General features: G+C 36.4%; 1 long non-coding RNA gene across 1 annotated transcript; it reads left to right on the forward strand.

Annotated features, from left to right (window-relative positions):
* Positions 1-431: 431 nt before the first annotated feature.
* Positions 432-11,526, forward strand: LOC136856099 (uncharacterized). Its single transcript, XR_010858233.1, has 4 exons — positions 432-528; positions 4,003-4,029; positions 9,366-9,451; positions 10,140-11,526. It is a non-coding gene; the product is annotated as an uncharacterized lncRNA (long non-coding RNA).
* Positions 11,527-16,177: the final 4,651 nt, after the last annotated feature.

Here is a 16,177-nt window from a genome sequence, read left to right on the forward strand (position 1 = left end):
GTATGACTTGAATTTGTAGGTCACACAGAGCACCTTTGGGACCTGAGAAAAAAGATGTCATTTGCAACTTTAACATTTTATATGCAAGATTGTGCACCACAGAATTTAGAATGTTGGGTAAAATGCCCTTACCACAAGGCTTCTAATCTTAGATATTAGGTAAAGGCCCCTTTCTTGTTTGTTATATAAATTTTCACAGCCATAAAATAGTAACTCCATATGAGTTTCTGAACAAATGTATTAACACTCATTTCTACATAAGGTCTCAGTCAATGATAACTTTAAATAATATATTATGGCGTGTTGTGATTGGCTGACACTTGGAAAGGTACTCAAAGGTTGTCATTGGAGGCCTCTGATTGGCTGAGAGGTAAATGAAAGCCTGTTTTTAGAGTCCTTGGATTTAGAGTTGGTAGTGGAGGGGAAGAATCTTGAGAGTCTTGACAGAAGATTGACAAAGATGGTGGACCTGTGAACTTGTACCGAGGTATTGTCTCTTTAACCGGCTTGAATTTCGTCGTCACTAAGGTATGTTGCTGTTTTAATGATGGCGTTCATATGTTGGTTTATTTCTGTTTTAAATTATTCTGGCTATGTGTTAATTTCAGTAGTGATGTCGCCGATGTTTTCCGATATGGGACCAAACTGATCTTGTCCTAAAGGTGGAGTTCTGTAGGGGGAGGCGTTTGTACTTTTAGTTTTAGGAGTTTGAAGCCATCATTTATTGTTTATTGCAACCACAGTCCATTGCATAGAAGTAAAAAGACCTTGAGAGATAGGTAATAAGATTGGAGGTCAATACAACATTTATAGAATTTAGTATTTTGTGGAATTGATAAGATTTTTTAATGTAAAACATTGGAAATTTCGTAAATCATAATTTTAAATTTACTACAATATATTTCATTCGTTGATCAACCCATTTAAAGTAATCCTATATAGGCTGTCAACTTTCAATTCAACGTCCGTCATAACTGAAATGTTGAATAGGCTAATAATTAATTAGGTTAATATTCTAGGCCTAGGCTATACATTAACCCCTAATACCAGTTATACTAAAAAAGCATGTTAAATTAGGAACCTGTCAAAATTAACAGTAATGAGATCGACCCTATTTACCATCGTTCATTTTTATTCCTATATCAAGGGCTGTTAATATTGGTAAGGCTTCAGGTAATGCATTAAGTCGACTAATACCAGTTATACTAAAGCATGGCGTTTTTGTTATTTTACTTGCTTTACAAAATTTAAAAGTAATATTTTGATACACCCCGGTTTAACTAAACTTTGTGATTAACCTTTGAAGACTACACGACTTGAATTACCAGTAAACACTTTACTTCAGGGCGGCGTTATTTGCCATTTTTAGGACAGGTTTTACTAAGACAAAACAATTTTCCTCTAATGCCAGGTGGAGGGTGGGGATCTTACCTAGAATGCTGGCTTAGACCTCCCATGGTTAGGGGGCACCCCAAAAAGGCAGTAATCTGTCTTCGGTCAGTTCAATTGGCAGAATTAGTTACAGCCGGCAACTAAAATAGTTTTATTAAAATTGTTAGTGTGAAGCGGGTGATACAGAAAAACGTCAATTGCCATTTTAAAATTTTTGTCCATTGAACCATTAGTTTATGACCCTTTTTAGGTTTAGCTGTGCAGTGTTTTCCATATCAGTAATTACCAGGATCAGGTTGGATGATACACAAGACAAAATTGATTATAATGCCAGGTCCTGGGTAAGGGGATCTTACCTAACTAGCCCAGTACTTACTTCAGACTAGCCTCACATGGCAAGGGAGTAGAACTGAAAAAGGCAGTAATCTGTCTCGGTCAGTAATTGGCGGGAATAACTTGACTTTGCAACTAAACAGTTTTTTTGGTGTTGGTGAATTATGGATATTAATGTAAAAATTCGCTTTTAAAATTTTTGTCCATTGAACCATTAGTTTATGACCCTTTGGTAGGTTTTGTGTTCAGTGCTTCTCCATATCAGTAATTATCTTATATCAGGCTGGATGTTAACATGCCCTTAATTATAATTATTGAGGGGTAAGGGTAGGTAGTCAATAATTAACTGGAGCCTAGTCCTACTTCAGACTAGCCTAGTACCCAAGGTGGTAGAACTAAGTAGTAGCTCCCAGGGCAGCGTTATGTTGGTATTTTTGACTTTTCTACAGTTTTTTGGTTAGCTATGGAGGGTATGGATTTACAGGCCAATTTTTGTTTGGACAAATGGCCTTAACAAATGTAATTAACCCCTGAAGTCCGTCCAACAAGGGGTTTCCATACGCCATCTTCACGAGAGAGCACGGGTATATGTCTGTTTCGAATGGTTCATATCCCGTCCGGCAAGTGCAATAACTTGTTAACATATGGGTAACCCCATCCCCCGGGCCAGTACTAAACACGGCGAAGGGATATTCCATTTGGCCAACAACAGACAAATGCACCGCCAGTATTTTGTCAGTCTGATGGTATTTTAGGCCAAGTTTGCAGTTTCAAGTAATGAATTAACTTCACCAAAACTCGAATTAAGCCAAAGTTTAAAGTGTTATCAGACCTCGAATAATTTATGATCCTTTAAACTATTGGCTTCTGTTTGAAGCTGCACTTTGTCGATATGGATGACCTTGAAGACTGTGCTTTGTAAATTTAGGTGCTTTGAAGCAGTTTTGTGGATCTTTGCTGTAATACCATTAAAATGATTAATGGTGTCCCAAAAGGGTCCTGGTTGTTTTGCTCTAAGTCATTTAGGCCGAAATGGATGTATATAATACTTTGATCCCCTAGGGGCTAGGACTAAACACGGCGTCCCATGTCTTGCCGCTTAAAGTTTTGACAGCCTGACAGGTTCACAGCCAAAAATAATACGACCTAATTGTCCTGAACTCTTCGTAGGCAGACCTTTGAGGTGTAAGATGTTAAAATTTGTCAATATTATATAAAATTGTCCGATCTTTTTCGCCCTTAGTTTGGCAAACATGAATTCAGCATAATGACAGGAGTAGGCCTGTGGTTTTGTATGAGGGCTTATATGGGCTTTTATACCATTGCAAAAGAATTGGAAGTGAATTGTCTTTGACACATCAGTGGTGAAATTTGAAATTGGCTGAAGTTGGATTGTGAGTGCTGGATTCATATTAGTTTAATTTTAAGTATTTGGTCATAATCATAGGAAAGACTGTCTTAAGATTTTGGTTAGGCGAGTTTAATACACAGTGCCATGATGATGTAGACAGAACTGGTTAGGTAATGTAACTCTTGATGTACTCGTTATAATGATCGCATGAATGTTGAGTTGTAATATGTAAAATTTATGGTTTTGGAAATTAGGTGTATAATGATTGCATTTTAAACACTACAAATGGCATACTGTTAAGGTAACTTGTGCCAACAGCCCGTAGGTTGTGTTCATGGGTGAGGTTAGGTAGGCCTATATTGTGGATTAGCTTATCCTGACATCATAGCGGAGTGTCTTAGGCTTTCACCTTAAGGTGAAACACTGCTAGGATCTATTATTGCTTAGATGTGTGGGACATACTTGGTCCTTAATGAGTATTCCAGTATTTCTGCTATGGCTTTGTAAGCTACTGATCAAGAAAATAGTGAACAAAAATCTTTTGTTTCAAGTAGGGAATAAATTTTAACAAAATTGAAATTAAAGTTTGAAATTTTATCACGCCATAATTTGTCAGTTATAATTGCAACACATCATTGCTCTTTTTAGGTGTCAGCAATTGTTAAAAACCATTTAGCTTATTAGTGTTACGTTGTCTTTGGGGCTGCTCATGTGGATTTTGACTAAATCCTTGAAATAAAATGTTAATGGTATACCAAAGGCTAATATGAAATGTAGGTACAATATAGGTTAGGTCTTTGAAGTCTAAAAAGGTGGCGTTTGTCAAGACTTCATATTTTATTTATGAGGACCTTTAACTCATTTAAATTTGCCTGATTTTCAAAGTCATTTTTTGTACTGATAACACACGTATTTTTATTTTTCAGGTGGAGTAAGTGTGTGGGTGTGTTCAGGTATGGTACATTTTAATATTATGCTAATAGGAATTTGACACACTCTTTTAACTACGTGGATGTTTATAATCAGTATCCCAGTCAGTAGTGGTGGTCCCCAGGGAGGTATGAAATGAATTTGTATACTTGACAGGTTAAAACTATTAGTTCTTCGTTGTATTAATTTTTTCACTGAAAGCCCTAAGCATCATTTCTTGTTTCCCGGTCGGTGGCTTCTGCATGTGGAAACCTGGCGGTGGTACATATTAAAGGATTTCGGCTCCTTTAATGTAACTGTAGCATGCGGCACCGCTACTGACATAGGTTGCATCCATCTGTGTAATCCCTGGACCTGACAGGTACTTGACTTGGAGACCTTAGTTTTCCAGATTGTAATTTGTTCCTACAGAAGTACAGACCATTATCTTTTTTATGCAGGTATCATTGGCTCATGCTTGAACGTTGAACATGGTAACAAGGTCATTAACTAGTGGTGATAGGGTTTGAGTGAAGGAGGAACCGTACTTTTTGCCATTAGCGACTCCTTCGGCCACTGTGACGAGTGGATGTCTTATTGAGCCTTTTCTGTGTTTATACCCTTTGAACCTGTAAATTTTGCTTTATTCTTTGTTTACTTTAGTGAGGCTTCTGTGTGTGACAAAATCACCCTTTTATCCTTTTACTCTCAGGGTGATTCAGAAAAACCGCCACATTTCTTTCCTTGTTTTATTCTTCTCCAGTACAAAACAAAAAAAAACACTGGACTGGGTAGATCCCATGGTTCCTTTACGAATCCCAGTTTACATTAAGAAATCTGTCATGCTACAGGCAAGGCACATAAATCAATAAATACAATAAATTACAGTTTCAACAGTGGAATGGTAAATAAAACAAAAAAAAGGGGGTTAAAAATGACAAGACACAAGGGACGGGGCTATCACAGGTAAAAGGGGAAACTCAATAATTTTACAACATATCCCTGTTACAATAATTACACACACCCTGTAGTCATCAGATAAGAAAGGTTTAGACAAGTATACAGTATGTGTGCTTATAGTTGTGACTTTAAGAACTAGAAAACATTCTTGCCTAGTGTAAACACAGGATGGGGAGCATTCTCTAAGGACAAGCAAAGCACCTTTAACAGTACCCATGTCTACCCCTGGCGGAGGGAATGCCGGCTGGGCTTGTGCAGTGTGAGAAGCTTGGTAGGAAGAATACAGACAAAAGGCATTTGCCGTCCTCCTCAGGGTGGGGGGGAGTACACCCCCCAGTAACTCGTGATTCCATCTGATTTCTTCATCTCTCCCTCCATTTCAGTCCTGCTGCTTCCTCCTTATAGGGGTTAGTGCTCAAGGGTTTAAGGAGCCCTGCCACCTCTTCCCCTCTTTGGAGGACAGTGCTGGCACTGGGGCCGATGCCCAACTTCCATGTGGTGTCTTTCAGGATGACTTGGCTAAGCTAGTATGTCCCCCTCATTCTTCACATGCTCAGACGGAGTGCATTTGGTTGCTTGGGACAGCTCCTCCCTGCTTGTATCCAAGGGGGGGGAGATAGGAGCATACACGACCTGGTTATACAGTGTAAGAGGTCTTCATACCATGCAAGCAAATGTAAAGGGGTATGTTCTTCCCCCTGAGTTTTGCTACATCCCTTTTTTCTCGATGCGTGCATGTACTAAGCACTTTTGCCCTAGGAATAGATCTCCTCTGAGCTGCTTGGTTTCTTGTGCTATTACCAGTCTGCACCTTGTACTTGCTTAGCCACTACTGAGCATAGGAAGTAGTTTCGGTTGACAGACTCTAGATCTGAATGCTGTTAGGATCTTGACATTGTTGGGTCTTGTTGGACCCTCCAGAAAATTGACAGAACACCACAAGATCAAGAACAACCCAGAGAGAGAAAGCAAGGCATGTCTTAACTTTTGAAGGAGAGGAACCAGCTTATGCCCTTGGGGATATTATGGGTCTGGACACCTCCCTTCCTCTAGAGCCCCTAGGGGCCAAGCTGGATCAGCATTTTCACGTGATTTTTCCCATTCCTTGCTAGAATATCACTGGAGTTTGCAGCGTAATAAGACTTAGTGGTTCACTAGCCCCCTTAGGCTGCTCAGTTCGTGAGGAAGGACATGGTTAAGACTGATTTCTCCAGATGGGTTTCCTCTGAGAATTGTTGTGGGCCTCTTCATTTGGACCTTTTTGAGAGTGAAGAGACAAATTGCCAAGTTGTTGGGAGAGTCCAATTCTACAGTGTCGGGTTTCGAGGAAACATTCTCCTAAACCCAGACTAGTAGCCTGGTCTGTAACCTTAAGAAGGAAGGGGGGCTACTGAAGGCTGCGATCCCCTTCCTCCACTGCCACAAGTACGAGGATGCTTGTCACATCATTGAGCAATGTGGCAGATTGATGGCTTGGAACCCCGGGTATTAACAGTCCTATGGAAAATACAGGATTCCCCCTGTAGGGGAGTAGTGCTGTCGGTCCACCTTATGCAGTGCACATTAGGCATTACATAAGGTTCTTTGCAGCATCCTTACAGCCCCTAGCTGCAACCCCCTTTTTTTGTTTTAAACTGTACTTAAATTTTTATTCTCTTCCATCATTCTTTCCACCCTCTCTTAACAGTTGATTCATAGTGCAACTGCGATGTTTTCCTCCAGTTACACCTTTCAGTCCTCTTTACTGTCAATTAAAGGTCTTGTAATTAATGTAGCATCCAGATCTTGAAAATATTTTGAAGTGCCTGTGATCTTTGGTACTAAAGGACCTCATTTTATTTCAGACAAGAATTTATGAAATGTAACTTCAGAGTACCATGTGATGGTAAGGTTGCTTATGTGAAATTTAAAGTAAGGCTCCTTAGAAACTAGCAAGTTTTTTGAGGAGTGAAAGGATTTTTGTCAAAAAATAATGGTAATATAAAAACATTTGTGATAGTTGAAAGTTGGTTTTGGGAGAAATGTAATTTTAAATATTTTTAAATGGATAATTTTCCTGCAGGTTGGTAGCACTGTCAGTGTACTTCAAATGGTTCACTGGTAGGCGTTTTTAGCATTCAACTTCACTTCCATTCCCACCACGTACTTCAAACTGGCTGTCCAACCCCTCTCAAACTGCAGCTGTGGGGTTTGTCTCCCAGTTCCACCTTGTGGGTTGTGTATAGCAGAGAGGAACTACCTAAATGTTAAATTTTAAAATGAGGATTCGTGCATTTGCTCTTCAATAACCTGAGGATTATCACATTTTCCTCTCAATTCAGTTGATGAACCCAGTAGAGCATCAAATATAAGAGGAGTACCTCCCTTAGGAAGGGTGAAGTTAGTATGTTTCCTTGTCAGTAGAATTAATAGTTGTTTTGGAACAATAATTGCGATTCATTTCAACAGCATTGATGAAACCGACATCTTGATCACAGTTGTCCTAAATCTGAGAGAAGAATCCCATTTATGGTATCAGAAAAAAGGTTGATTGTTAATAGAAGGGTGTTTATGTGGTATACTTTGCTATCCTCACTACAGTAGTCTTGAATGCCTTAAATTACTAGTTGTGCAGTAATAAAATTGCAATTGTGTAATCTGTCGACGTGTACTTTAAAGTATCTCTGTACTGTATATGGGAGTGAATCAATTTCATGTTCAAGATTGATGATAAGCTTTAAATAGTATGTTCAGAATTGTCTGAAAATTTTAAATTTCAATGGTTAAAATATGCATGTAGGAGTGTAGGTTTAAGGACAGGTGAGAGAGAGAATAATCAGAGAAGGGAAAGAATAGGCATCAGCTCTGGCCTTCATTCCTGATGGGTGAATGTCCAGTCACTCCTAATATGTGTGGTGTACTTAGTCTTGAGGCATACTGGCTATTAAAGATTTTATTGGACAATTGAAGGTATTTGAAGGTGCAAGATATCTTGCATTTGATGAATTAAAAATTTCAGTTACAGATGATTTGTCCTCTTAAACTGCTAAAGATATCCTATCGTAGTTTTGCTCCCAGTAAAGCCTTTTGCTCACTTATTTGATGGTTTTCCTGCAGCTGTGGACTGCACTGGTTATGCAAACAGTCTTGATAAAACCTAGATCCCGAAGGAGGGTGGGGCAGGATCTGGGATGTATATCATTTATATATCTCGCCTTCATTATGGCGCTGAATAATCCTGATGGGTTCCAGCGCTTGGTCTTCAAGACCTAAATTTCATAATCGGTCAACCTGACAGATAAGAATTGAAATTTGTAATGATACTGGTGTTTTAATGAACTTGAAAATTATTTGGTAAATGCATTACAAAAGTATGTCGGAAATATTGGGAGAAAATTAGTTTTGAGAAATGTATTAACCTTGATGGTGGTGATGGAAATATTTGTGATGGTACAAATGAGTGCTTTTGTTTTTATATGGAGACTGAAGTTAAGTAATTGAAATGGTTAGATTGTCTGTAATTTCTAATACCTCTTAGAATTGTATTCACTGGAGAGTCTGCTAGTACAGGGAAAACATTCTCCATTGCATCAGTGCTATAGAAAAGGAAATTTGGTCATGTAAGTGTGAAGTTTTATTTGAGGTTTGAATTAGATTCCAGCGGAATTTGGAAAGTGAAAGGTTTGGAAAGGTTACAGCTAGGCCAAAGTGGCAGTAATTTTTTTCAACACTGTTATAGGGTTTGACTGCAGGAGTTTTTTGGTTCACAAGTCGTGTTTGGATGAGGGCACTAGTCCTTGAAGTTTACTGCAATTGACTGATTCTGGTATGCTATGCAGAATATTGTTTAGCCACATAGAGGTTGGGGGTGCTTAGTGCAGGCATTACTTTTACAGATCTTTGCAATGTCCATTTGGCCCCGAGCTGCAACCCCATTCATTCTTATTACTGTACCTCTATTCATAATCAGTCCACTTACTTTCCACTCTCTCATAACATTTGATTCATAGTGCACCTGCAAGGTTTTCCCCTTACACCTTTTAAATCTTTAGTCAATTTCATTTTCAGCGCTGAATGACCTCATAGGTACCAGCACTTGGCCTTTGGCCTAAATTTCCTATTCTGTTTTATCTATATTGCTTAGGTCAATGACAGTGGATTTTTCAGGAAACAGCTGTCATGTGTTTCTCCCCAGTTGGATCAAACTTGATCCTACCTGGCGTCAGGTGAGGCATTCATTAACCAGTTACTATAGATTTTCAGGAAGGTGCATTAAAGACCAAACTTCTATATCCTTACCAGTTACTGTTAGTCAGAGTGAATGTTTATACAGTATACGGTATAATGCATGTGAGATGGTTGTATCTGATGTCTGTATTTTGATGTATTGTAAGCTAGATGACACTATTTTCTGTGATGTAATTAACTTTTATCCTTTCAGGGGATCTAAAGCTTAGAAGTTCTTGAAGAAATTGATTTACAAATTTTGAATAAAATCCTAAGAAGTTTTGAACCTCTGTAACGAAGGTAAGTGTTTAATAAAAAGAAATGAGGCTTTTAGAAAAATGCTGTGGGTACTAGATACAGCTGTTTACAGTAAATGGAGCCACGATTGAAGATTTGAGGCAAATTTTACCCAAAACCTGAGTGGTGCAATTGGAAATTTTTTACGGGGCTGACTAAAATCAGCGAAAGCATAATGTGAATCTTCATACTATCTGAGAGTAATTTTTTTCTTTCAGACTTGAAGGGTTTAGTATTTGATCAGTTCAAGTGCAAGTAGTTAACTACTATTCTGAAAATGATTGAGCCAGTCAAGGAGTACTTGAATTTTTTGAGGTTGACAAGATATGGTTTGTTGTTGGTGCTAATAAATATTGCCAAATGTAAAAAATTGATCAAGTCTTTCACAGACTACAGCCAGGTCAAAATGGCTATAAAAGTAATAACTCTGATGCAGTGTTTATATTTTGCTGATTCAAATAAACTCTTAGAAGAACCTGCCAGTGTTCAGTAGAATTTGCATTGGTCAAAAGTTTATATGAACTGCTCAACTTAGAGCCAAGAGTATTTGAGCATCCAAGCCTTAGTAATTGGGACATAGGTATAGTATTCTTGGGGCCTGTTTATAGCTTATGATGTCCTTTGCACAATATTTTGTAAGTATGGGCGTTTAAGTTCGTGTGATGTAATTAACTAATTCCTTTTTTTACAGAACTAATACAACGGGCAAGTGGAATATTAAAGTTCCAGAGAAAACATACAAGGTACTGCAGCAACAACCTTCTTCAGTACTGTACCGTTTTTATCAGTGTAAATATTACTAAAGGTAGTGAGTGAAAACATTTAAATATCAGGTGGGTAGTTTGTTATAGTTCAAGGACTGTTATTTGAATTTCTGGTGTAAGCTTGATAACGGCATGTAAATCGTGAATGTTTCAGGATAAATTTTCAAGGTGTTGGTTTTTGTTTTGGGGTAGGTCAGTATAATTTAAGACATTTAGTTTATCATTTTATTCTTAATATCGCCCATTAGGTGAATTAGAATGTATGAGGTTACATTGTTTTACCTAAATTTTGTTAGTATGAGACATCAGGTGTCTAGTAAGTCTCAAGGTAATTATTTTATCAGTTTTAATATCTAAACCATCAGGGGCCACAGTTTGTATCAGGTTATTGTACTGAGCAATTTTCATAAAATTCTTAGATTAATCTAAACTGGTAGGTAGTCTTGGATGCATGTTGACTAATGCTAATATCAGGTAGTCCAGAGTATTAAGTGTTGGACAGTCAAGTTCTGAGGTATGTTCCCTGTTTTTTAAGGAGTTTAATAATAGGTTATTCTTCTTAACCTAAATTCTTGTGCAGGTCATACCACCTACAAGTGTACAATCCCGTATGTGAAATTCTAAAAACTGATTTTTTTTTGGAGAGAAGTATCCTTTTGCTAAAGTCGAATAGTACGGCTATGATTAAAATAATTTTCCCTTTTTTGCTTACTGTATCCAAATACAGTACAGTATATTCTTTGTATTAAGATTTTGTTGTATTAAATACTACAGTAATATGAACAAGTGTGATCATGTGCCATTTGGATTCTGGTAATGTTTGTTCTCAAAATCATCAGCTGACTATTACGGACACTCATTGCCTAGGTGCTAGATGAAACATAACTTGGAGAGGGACTTTTCTTGTAAATTAACCAAGTTAGGTTTAAAAATACAAATTAATTTAGGAAATTCTAAATGCAGTAAAGGTGTGATTTTGCCAGGTTTGAAGTTTTTCCCCATTCCAAAACGTTATGCTACATGCACATTTGTTTCTTCAGCCACAGTATGCTGTTTAAATAAGGTGGTATACTTCCTAAAACCACCTTCCATTGTGTAAAGTTAGTAAAAATTAATTTTAAGTAGATTGCCATTGAGAATTAACAAATGTTAAGTTGACAACTGTAATGCAACTTTTAATGAACTTGCAGCAGACAGCTGTTTTTTAATTTGGTTTCTCGTTTGATAGTATTTTGTATGATACAGTAAGTAGTTGTTAATTACAAGAAATAGTAATGAATTGTTAGACAAACCACAAGTTTGGTAGGCCTGGTTGAATGTATGACTATTTGCCTTTAACCTATAAAACATGAGCTAAGCTTTTAACATCATCAAAAGCTTAGATGTAATAATCATTATCAGTGGAATTTAACAAAATTAAGACAGCCATAGGAGGCCTAGCCTTGCACAATTTATTGAAATGAAACTTGCACATTAAGCATAGCCCAGTGTAATCTACCCAAAATGCAACTTGCAAGATATGATGAAATCAGGCTTTTATGACAAAATTTTGAGGGTCCCATACATATGGGACAAAACGCGAGTATGAACATCAGTTTATTTGATTCTGTATATTTTTTAGTTTTTACAAAAATTTTTGTATGGAATAAAATTTTAGTGTATATGCTTTAGTTCTGAAATCTGAAGAAAAAAAAATCTGGCCCCGAAGGTTTTGGATATGGGATTGTGAGCTTGTATAAATTTGTAGGGGATTAGTTAAATCAGTTTCTAGAAATTTCTTTTTGGTCTTGATGTTTTAAAGCAGGGTACCTTAAGCAAATGTTAAAATGGTTGACTTTTTCTCTACATGGGTCTTTGGGTATTGTTGAACTAGCTTGAGTACTCAAAGCTTCCTTTATTCCTAGTCTACAAAATGTTTGTTTTAATGCTTTTTACTACAAAGTTTAGTGTGTTAATGCTTGTTACTACAAAGTTTAGTGTGTTAATGCTTGTTACTACAAAGTTTAGTGTGTTAATGCTTGTTACTACAAAGTTTAGTAAGAGTTAATGGCTCACAGGTCGTGCCATATTATAATACTGTATCATATTAGTACTGGTTCTTGATTGTCAGCATTTAGGATATGTGCAAAGAGGCATATCACAGACCAATGTATTTACATAGGTACCATCTAATCTACATAGAATCAATGTTTCAGAATGTTCAATGAATTTTTCTCCATTTTTGACGGAAAGAATTTGCTGTAATTTTGATTTTGACGGATTGATCTCTTAAATTTGTAAAAAGGTTTTCAAGGAAATGTTGCTTCTTGCTAAACATAAAGATATTAATTAAAAACTATCACTGCTGAGTATCTTAGAGCAATATTGTCCTGACATCTGCCTATTTCAAGACACTGCTAGCCTTGAATGCTCCAGATTTAGTAGCCTAAACACCTCAACTTACCCTGACTGTCCGCTGATCTGGCTTTGTGAAAAATAACGAAGTTCATTAAGCAATGAAGGCTGAGACTGCATAGTATAGGCTACAAAATATCCCTTAGTGAAATTCTATCATATTCTTTATTTGCTTTCAAATGTAGCATTATTTCATATTTAGTTTTGAGGGTGTAAGCTGTTCAGTTCAATAAGGAATGCAACAAAACATGTAGGAATAATTAAGTGTAAGGTACTGCATGTGTGTGTGTGCATGTTCATTAATGTGCTAAGTTTATTTTAGGAAGTATTTACCATTTTGTGCTGCAATTTGATATATCCACATTACAAATTACAAAATTTCATACAAATTATCTCGCAGTTTAATATAGTGCAAGTTCTTTACTAGACAGACAAAAAGATTCATTGTTTGGCCAAGTGGGAGAAAGTTAAGAGTCAGGCTTGATGGGTCAGTTTTTGTGAAAAGTCACTGAACAGGGTAAGACAGGGACTTAGTTACATTTGTTTCTATGTTTGCTGTTTAGCACCCTTCCTGGATTTTTCTCTTTAGTATATTAAGAGTTTTTGTTTTTAACTCGGACGCATGTGAAGTTGAGGCGCCAGTGTGCTATTTTAAGAGTAACCGTATTGTTCCTGATGGTATTGTAAATACATGAATTAAACTCAGTTTGAAAGTGCTGCCTGAAGAGGGTTTTGGTGTTGACGAATTGGTTTTAAGTATGCAAAGAAAGTTCAGATTTCAAGTCACGAAGAATCCCATATTTTTTGCTAGGTAAGATTTTTTGCAGGGTTTTGGTGTAAGAGGCAAACTCAGTCTTAGTGCACAACTAAGCTGTTAGGATACTTTTCTTGAATTGATTTTAAGTAGTTTTATGAGACAAGTCACATAGATCAAAGGTTCTCATTAATGGGTAAACTTTCTAAGAAAGGTGGAAATCGTGTTAATTTAGTGGATAGTGGACAACCTAAAGTTGCAATACTTAACCAATGGATGGGAAGTAAGGTTTAAGGTATTTTAATTTGATTTTTGTTACATGTATACTTTCACTAAGAATGACTATGATTACTGGTGCTTTTGAGACAGTGGATTTTCAATTAGTTGTCAAAAATGGAATTTTATAAGTTTATTACATCAAAACAAATAATCGAAGTCATTTCAGTGTTTTGAAGTTGCATTTTAAGTTTTTCTTCATTTTGATTTAAAGGTTCCATAAATATTAGAACTGAATGAGCAGTGTCTTGAAATAAGTGTTGTCTTGAAATAAGTGTTTTCTGTAGATTAAGGTAAAAATCATAAGTTAGGGTCATGTTAACATTTTTCATACAATTCCCAATGAATTTATATGCACAGAATTTCATAAGCTGTTAAAATTTTAAAACTAAAATTTAGGCAATATATGTATTTTGTAAATACATTTCTTTATTTTTGTTTTGACTTTGCTCATGATTTTTCTAAAGTAACCCCAGCTGCCATTTTGTAGCACCAAGTAAATAAGTAGCAGTAATCCTTTTTATTCATAGGGTTGACAGGTTTTTTGGAATTAGTACGAGTACATAAATTGTTTCTGCCTCGCCTGCTAACCCTTCATTCTCAGCAAGCTACTCGTTTGTGAACATCACGGGGGGCCTCGTTTGCAAGCTTCGGCATTTAACACTTTTTGTGGAAGTGACCCTGTAAACTTTGCACTCTGTGAAACTTCTTTCACTTCTCTCATACTTTCAAGTATACTATATTGCATTATTGAAGCTGCATCGTGCACTTTGTACTTTCCTGAAGTCTTCGCAATTTTCAGTTCATACTTTGCTGAAGCCTTCCTGTAGACTGTGCAAGCTTTGAAGCATCACTGTGATCTTTGCTGGACAATATTGAACAAACATATTTGCACTGTACATTATAAAGGTGCCTTTGTTGCTTCATCCTCATGTGGCAACAAAGTATACCACTCTTAACAACTCGAAACATTTTCCATTATAGAACCTTATTCTTGAAATACTCTTAATGTTTGTTTGGTCTGTAATCACAGATATTTTGTCTGAGATTATCAGGGTATGGAGAAAATTATGTTCTTCAATTTCTTAAGTGGATTGTGAAGTTTGTAGTAGACTTTGAGTATTTTTTTCTGCAGAGATTGGAGAGTTTCATCTTGGCCTAATTTTTTAGATGGGAGGTTTTATGGTTTAAATGGCGAGGATAAGTGAGAACTAGTTTAAGGAAAGTTTGTACTCTGGCTTATTAAAGGGTTGTAAGTTGAAGCACAGAAGTCCTTATAAATATACTGTGTATGTGTATGTAAGTAGAGAACTTTGGGATAGATTGTAAATTGAAAATTAAAAAGATAAGTTTAAAGACTCCTTGGAGTTGGCATTGCAGTGCCTTGAGGAGGTATGTCCTCAGCTACCAGAGGTAACCAATTGATTACTGTTTCAAGGCAGATTCTAATAGCAGTTTTCTAAGCTGACAGCTGATTGATGAGATGGGACAAGTTCATACCCTTGTGCTTTCCCAGGTATATTCCCCTTTTCTTTTGTCTGCTGAAGGTGTTAGTCCCTTTCAAATGTCCCTTTTCATACTATGTACAAGGTGTCCAAGGGTGTGGTAGGGTTAAGGTTGCCACTGACTGAAGCTGTTCATTCTTATGACTGCATAAGCAAATGGTTATTTGACACGTCTTGTGATCTGGTTGGTAAATCTGTAAATTTCTACTTCCAAAATTTTAAACCATACTTGTATAATGGCCAAAATATCTAGTTCATATTTTGTGTATTACGTGTAAGAAAATTGTGATTTTCATACATTTTGATATTAATTTTTGGTTTTTGAGATTTCACACTAATCTTTCTCCCACATATGAAAAAAATCTATTTTAAACTCATAGAAAGCTGAGAAACATTGAACAAAATGACTGATGTATATTTTTGAATTGTTAGTCATTGTGCAATTGGCTTTGTAGTTGACAGATCAAATTACATATCATTGAATAAAATTTGGTATATTGAGATGCAAAAATATTTGGTATGGATATCAGATTATTTTGATTTTTTAAATTGCATTTCAGGGAAACCTTTTCTGAATGATTACATTTTAACAACACTTGACTAGCTAATTTCATTGTTTAAAATATTTTCCTGACAAAGTTCATTCAAAATTTGGTTAATTACCAAAAATTCTAACTTGTAGAGCATCATTTTTATAATTCAATAGAATCTGTATCTGCCAGATGTCTCAAGAGTTACAAATTAGATATATCAGATCACTGGATTTGGAAAGTTGCAAGCCATCCTCTTGGTCAGGTATGACAATACTTTTAGATTTCCGACACGTGCAGTTATGAAAGGGGGTACAGTCACTCATATAAGTTCGTGGATGTCCGGGTATTTGGGAGAGATTCCTATTTCGCTCCTTTCTGGACGACAGGTGTCTGCTAGAGCGAGACTGGTCTAAATGTTCAACTACCTAATTCTGCTGGAGAAATTGTTAACTTATGCGAGTAAGTTATTCAACTGTTTATTGTGTTATCTTATATTTTTATTA

The sequence above is a fragment of the Macrobrachium rosenbergii genome, chromosome 34 (assembly GCF_040412425.1).
Source record: "Macrobrachium rosenbergii isolate ZJJX-2024 chromosome 34, ASM4041242v1, whole genome shotgun sequence".
In the NCBI taxonomy this organism is placed as follows: Eukaryota; Metazoa; Arthropoda; class Malacostraca; order Decapoda; family Palaemonidae; genus Macrobrachium; species Macrobrachium rosenbergii.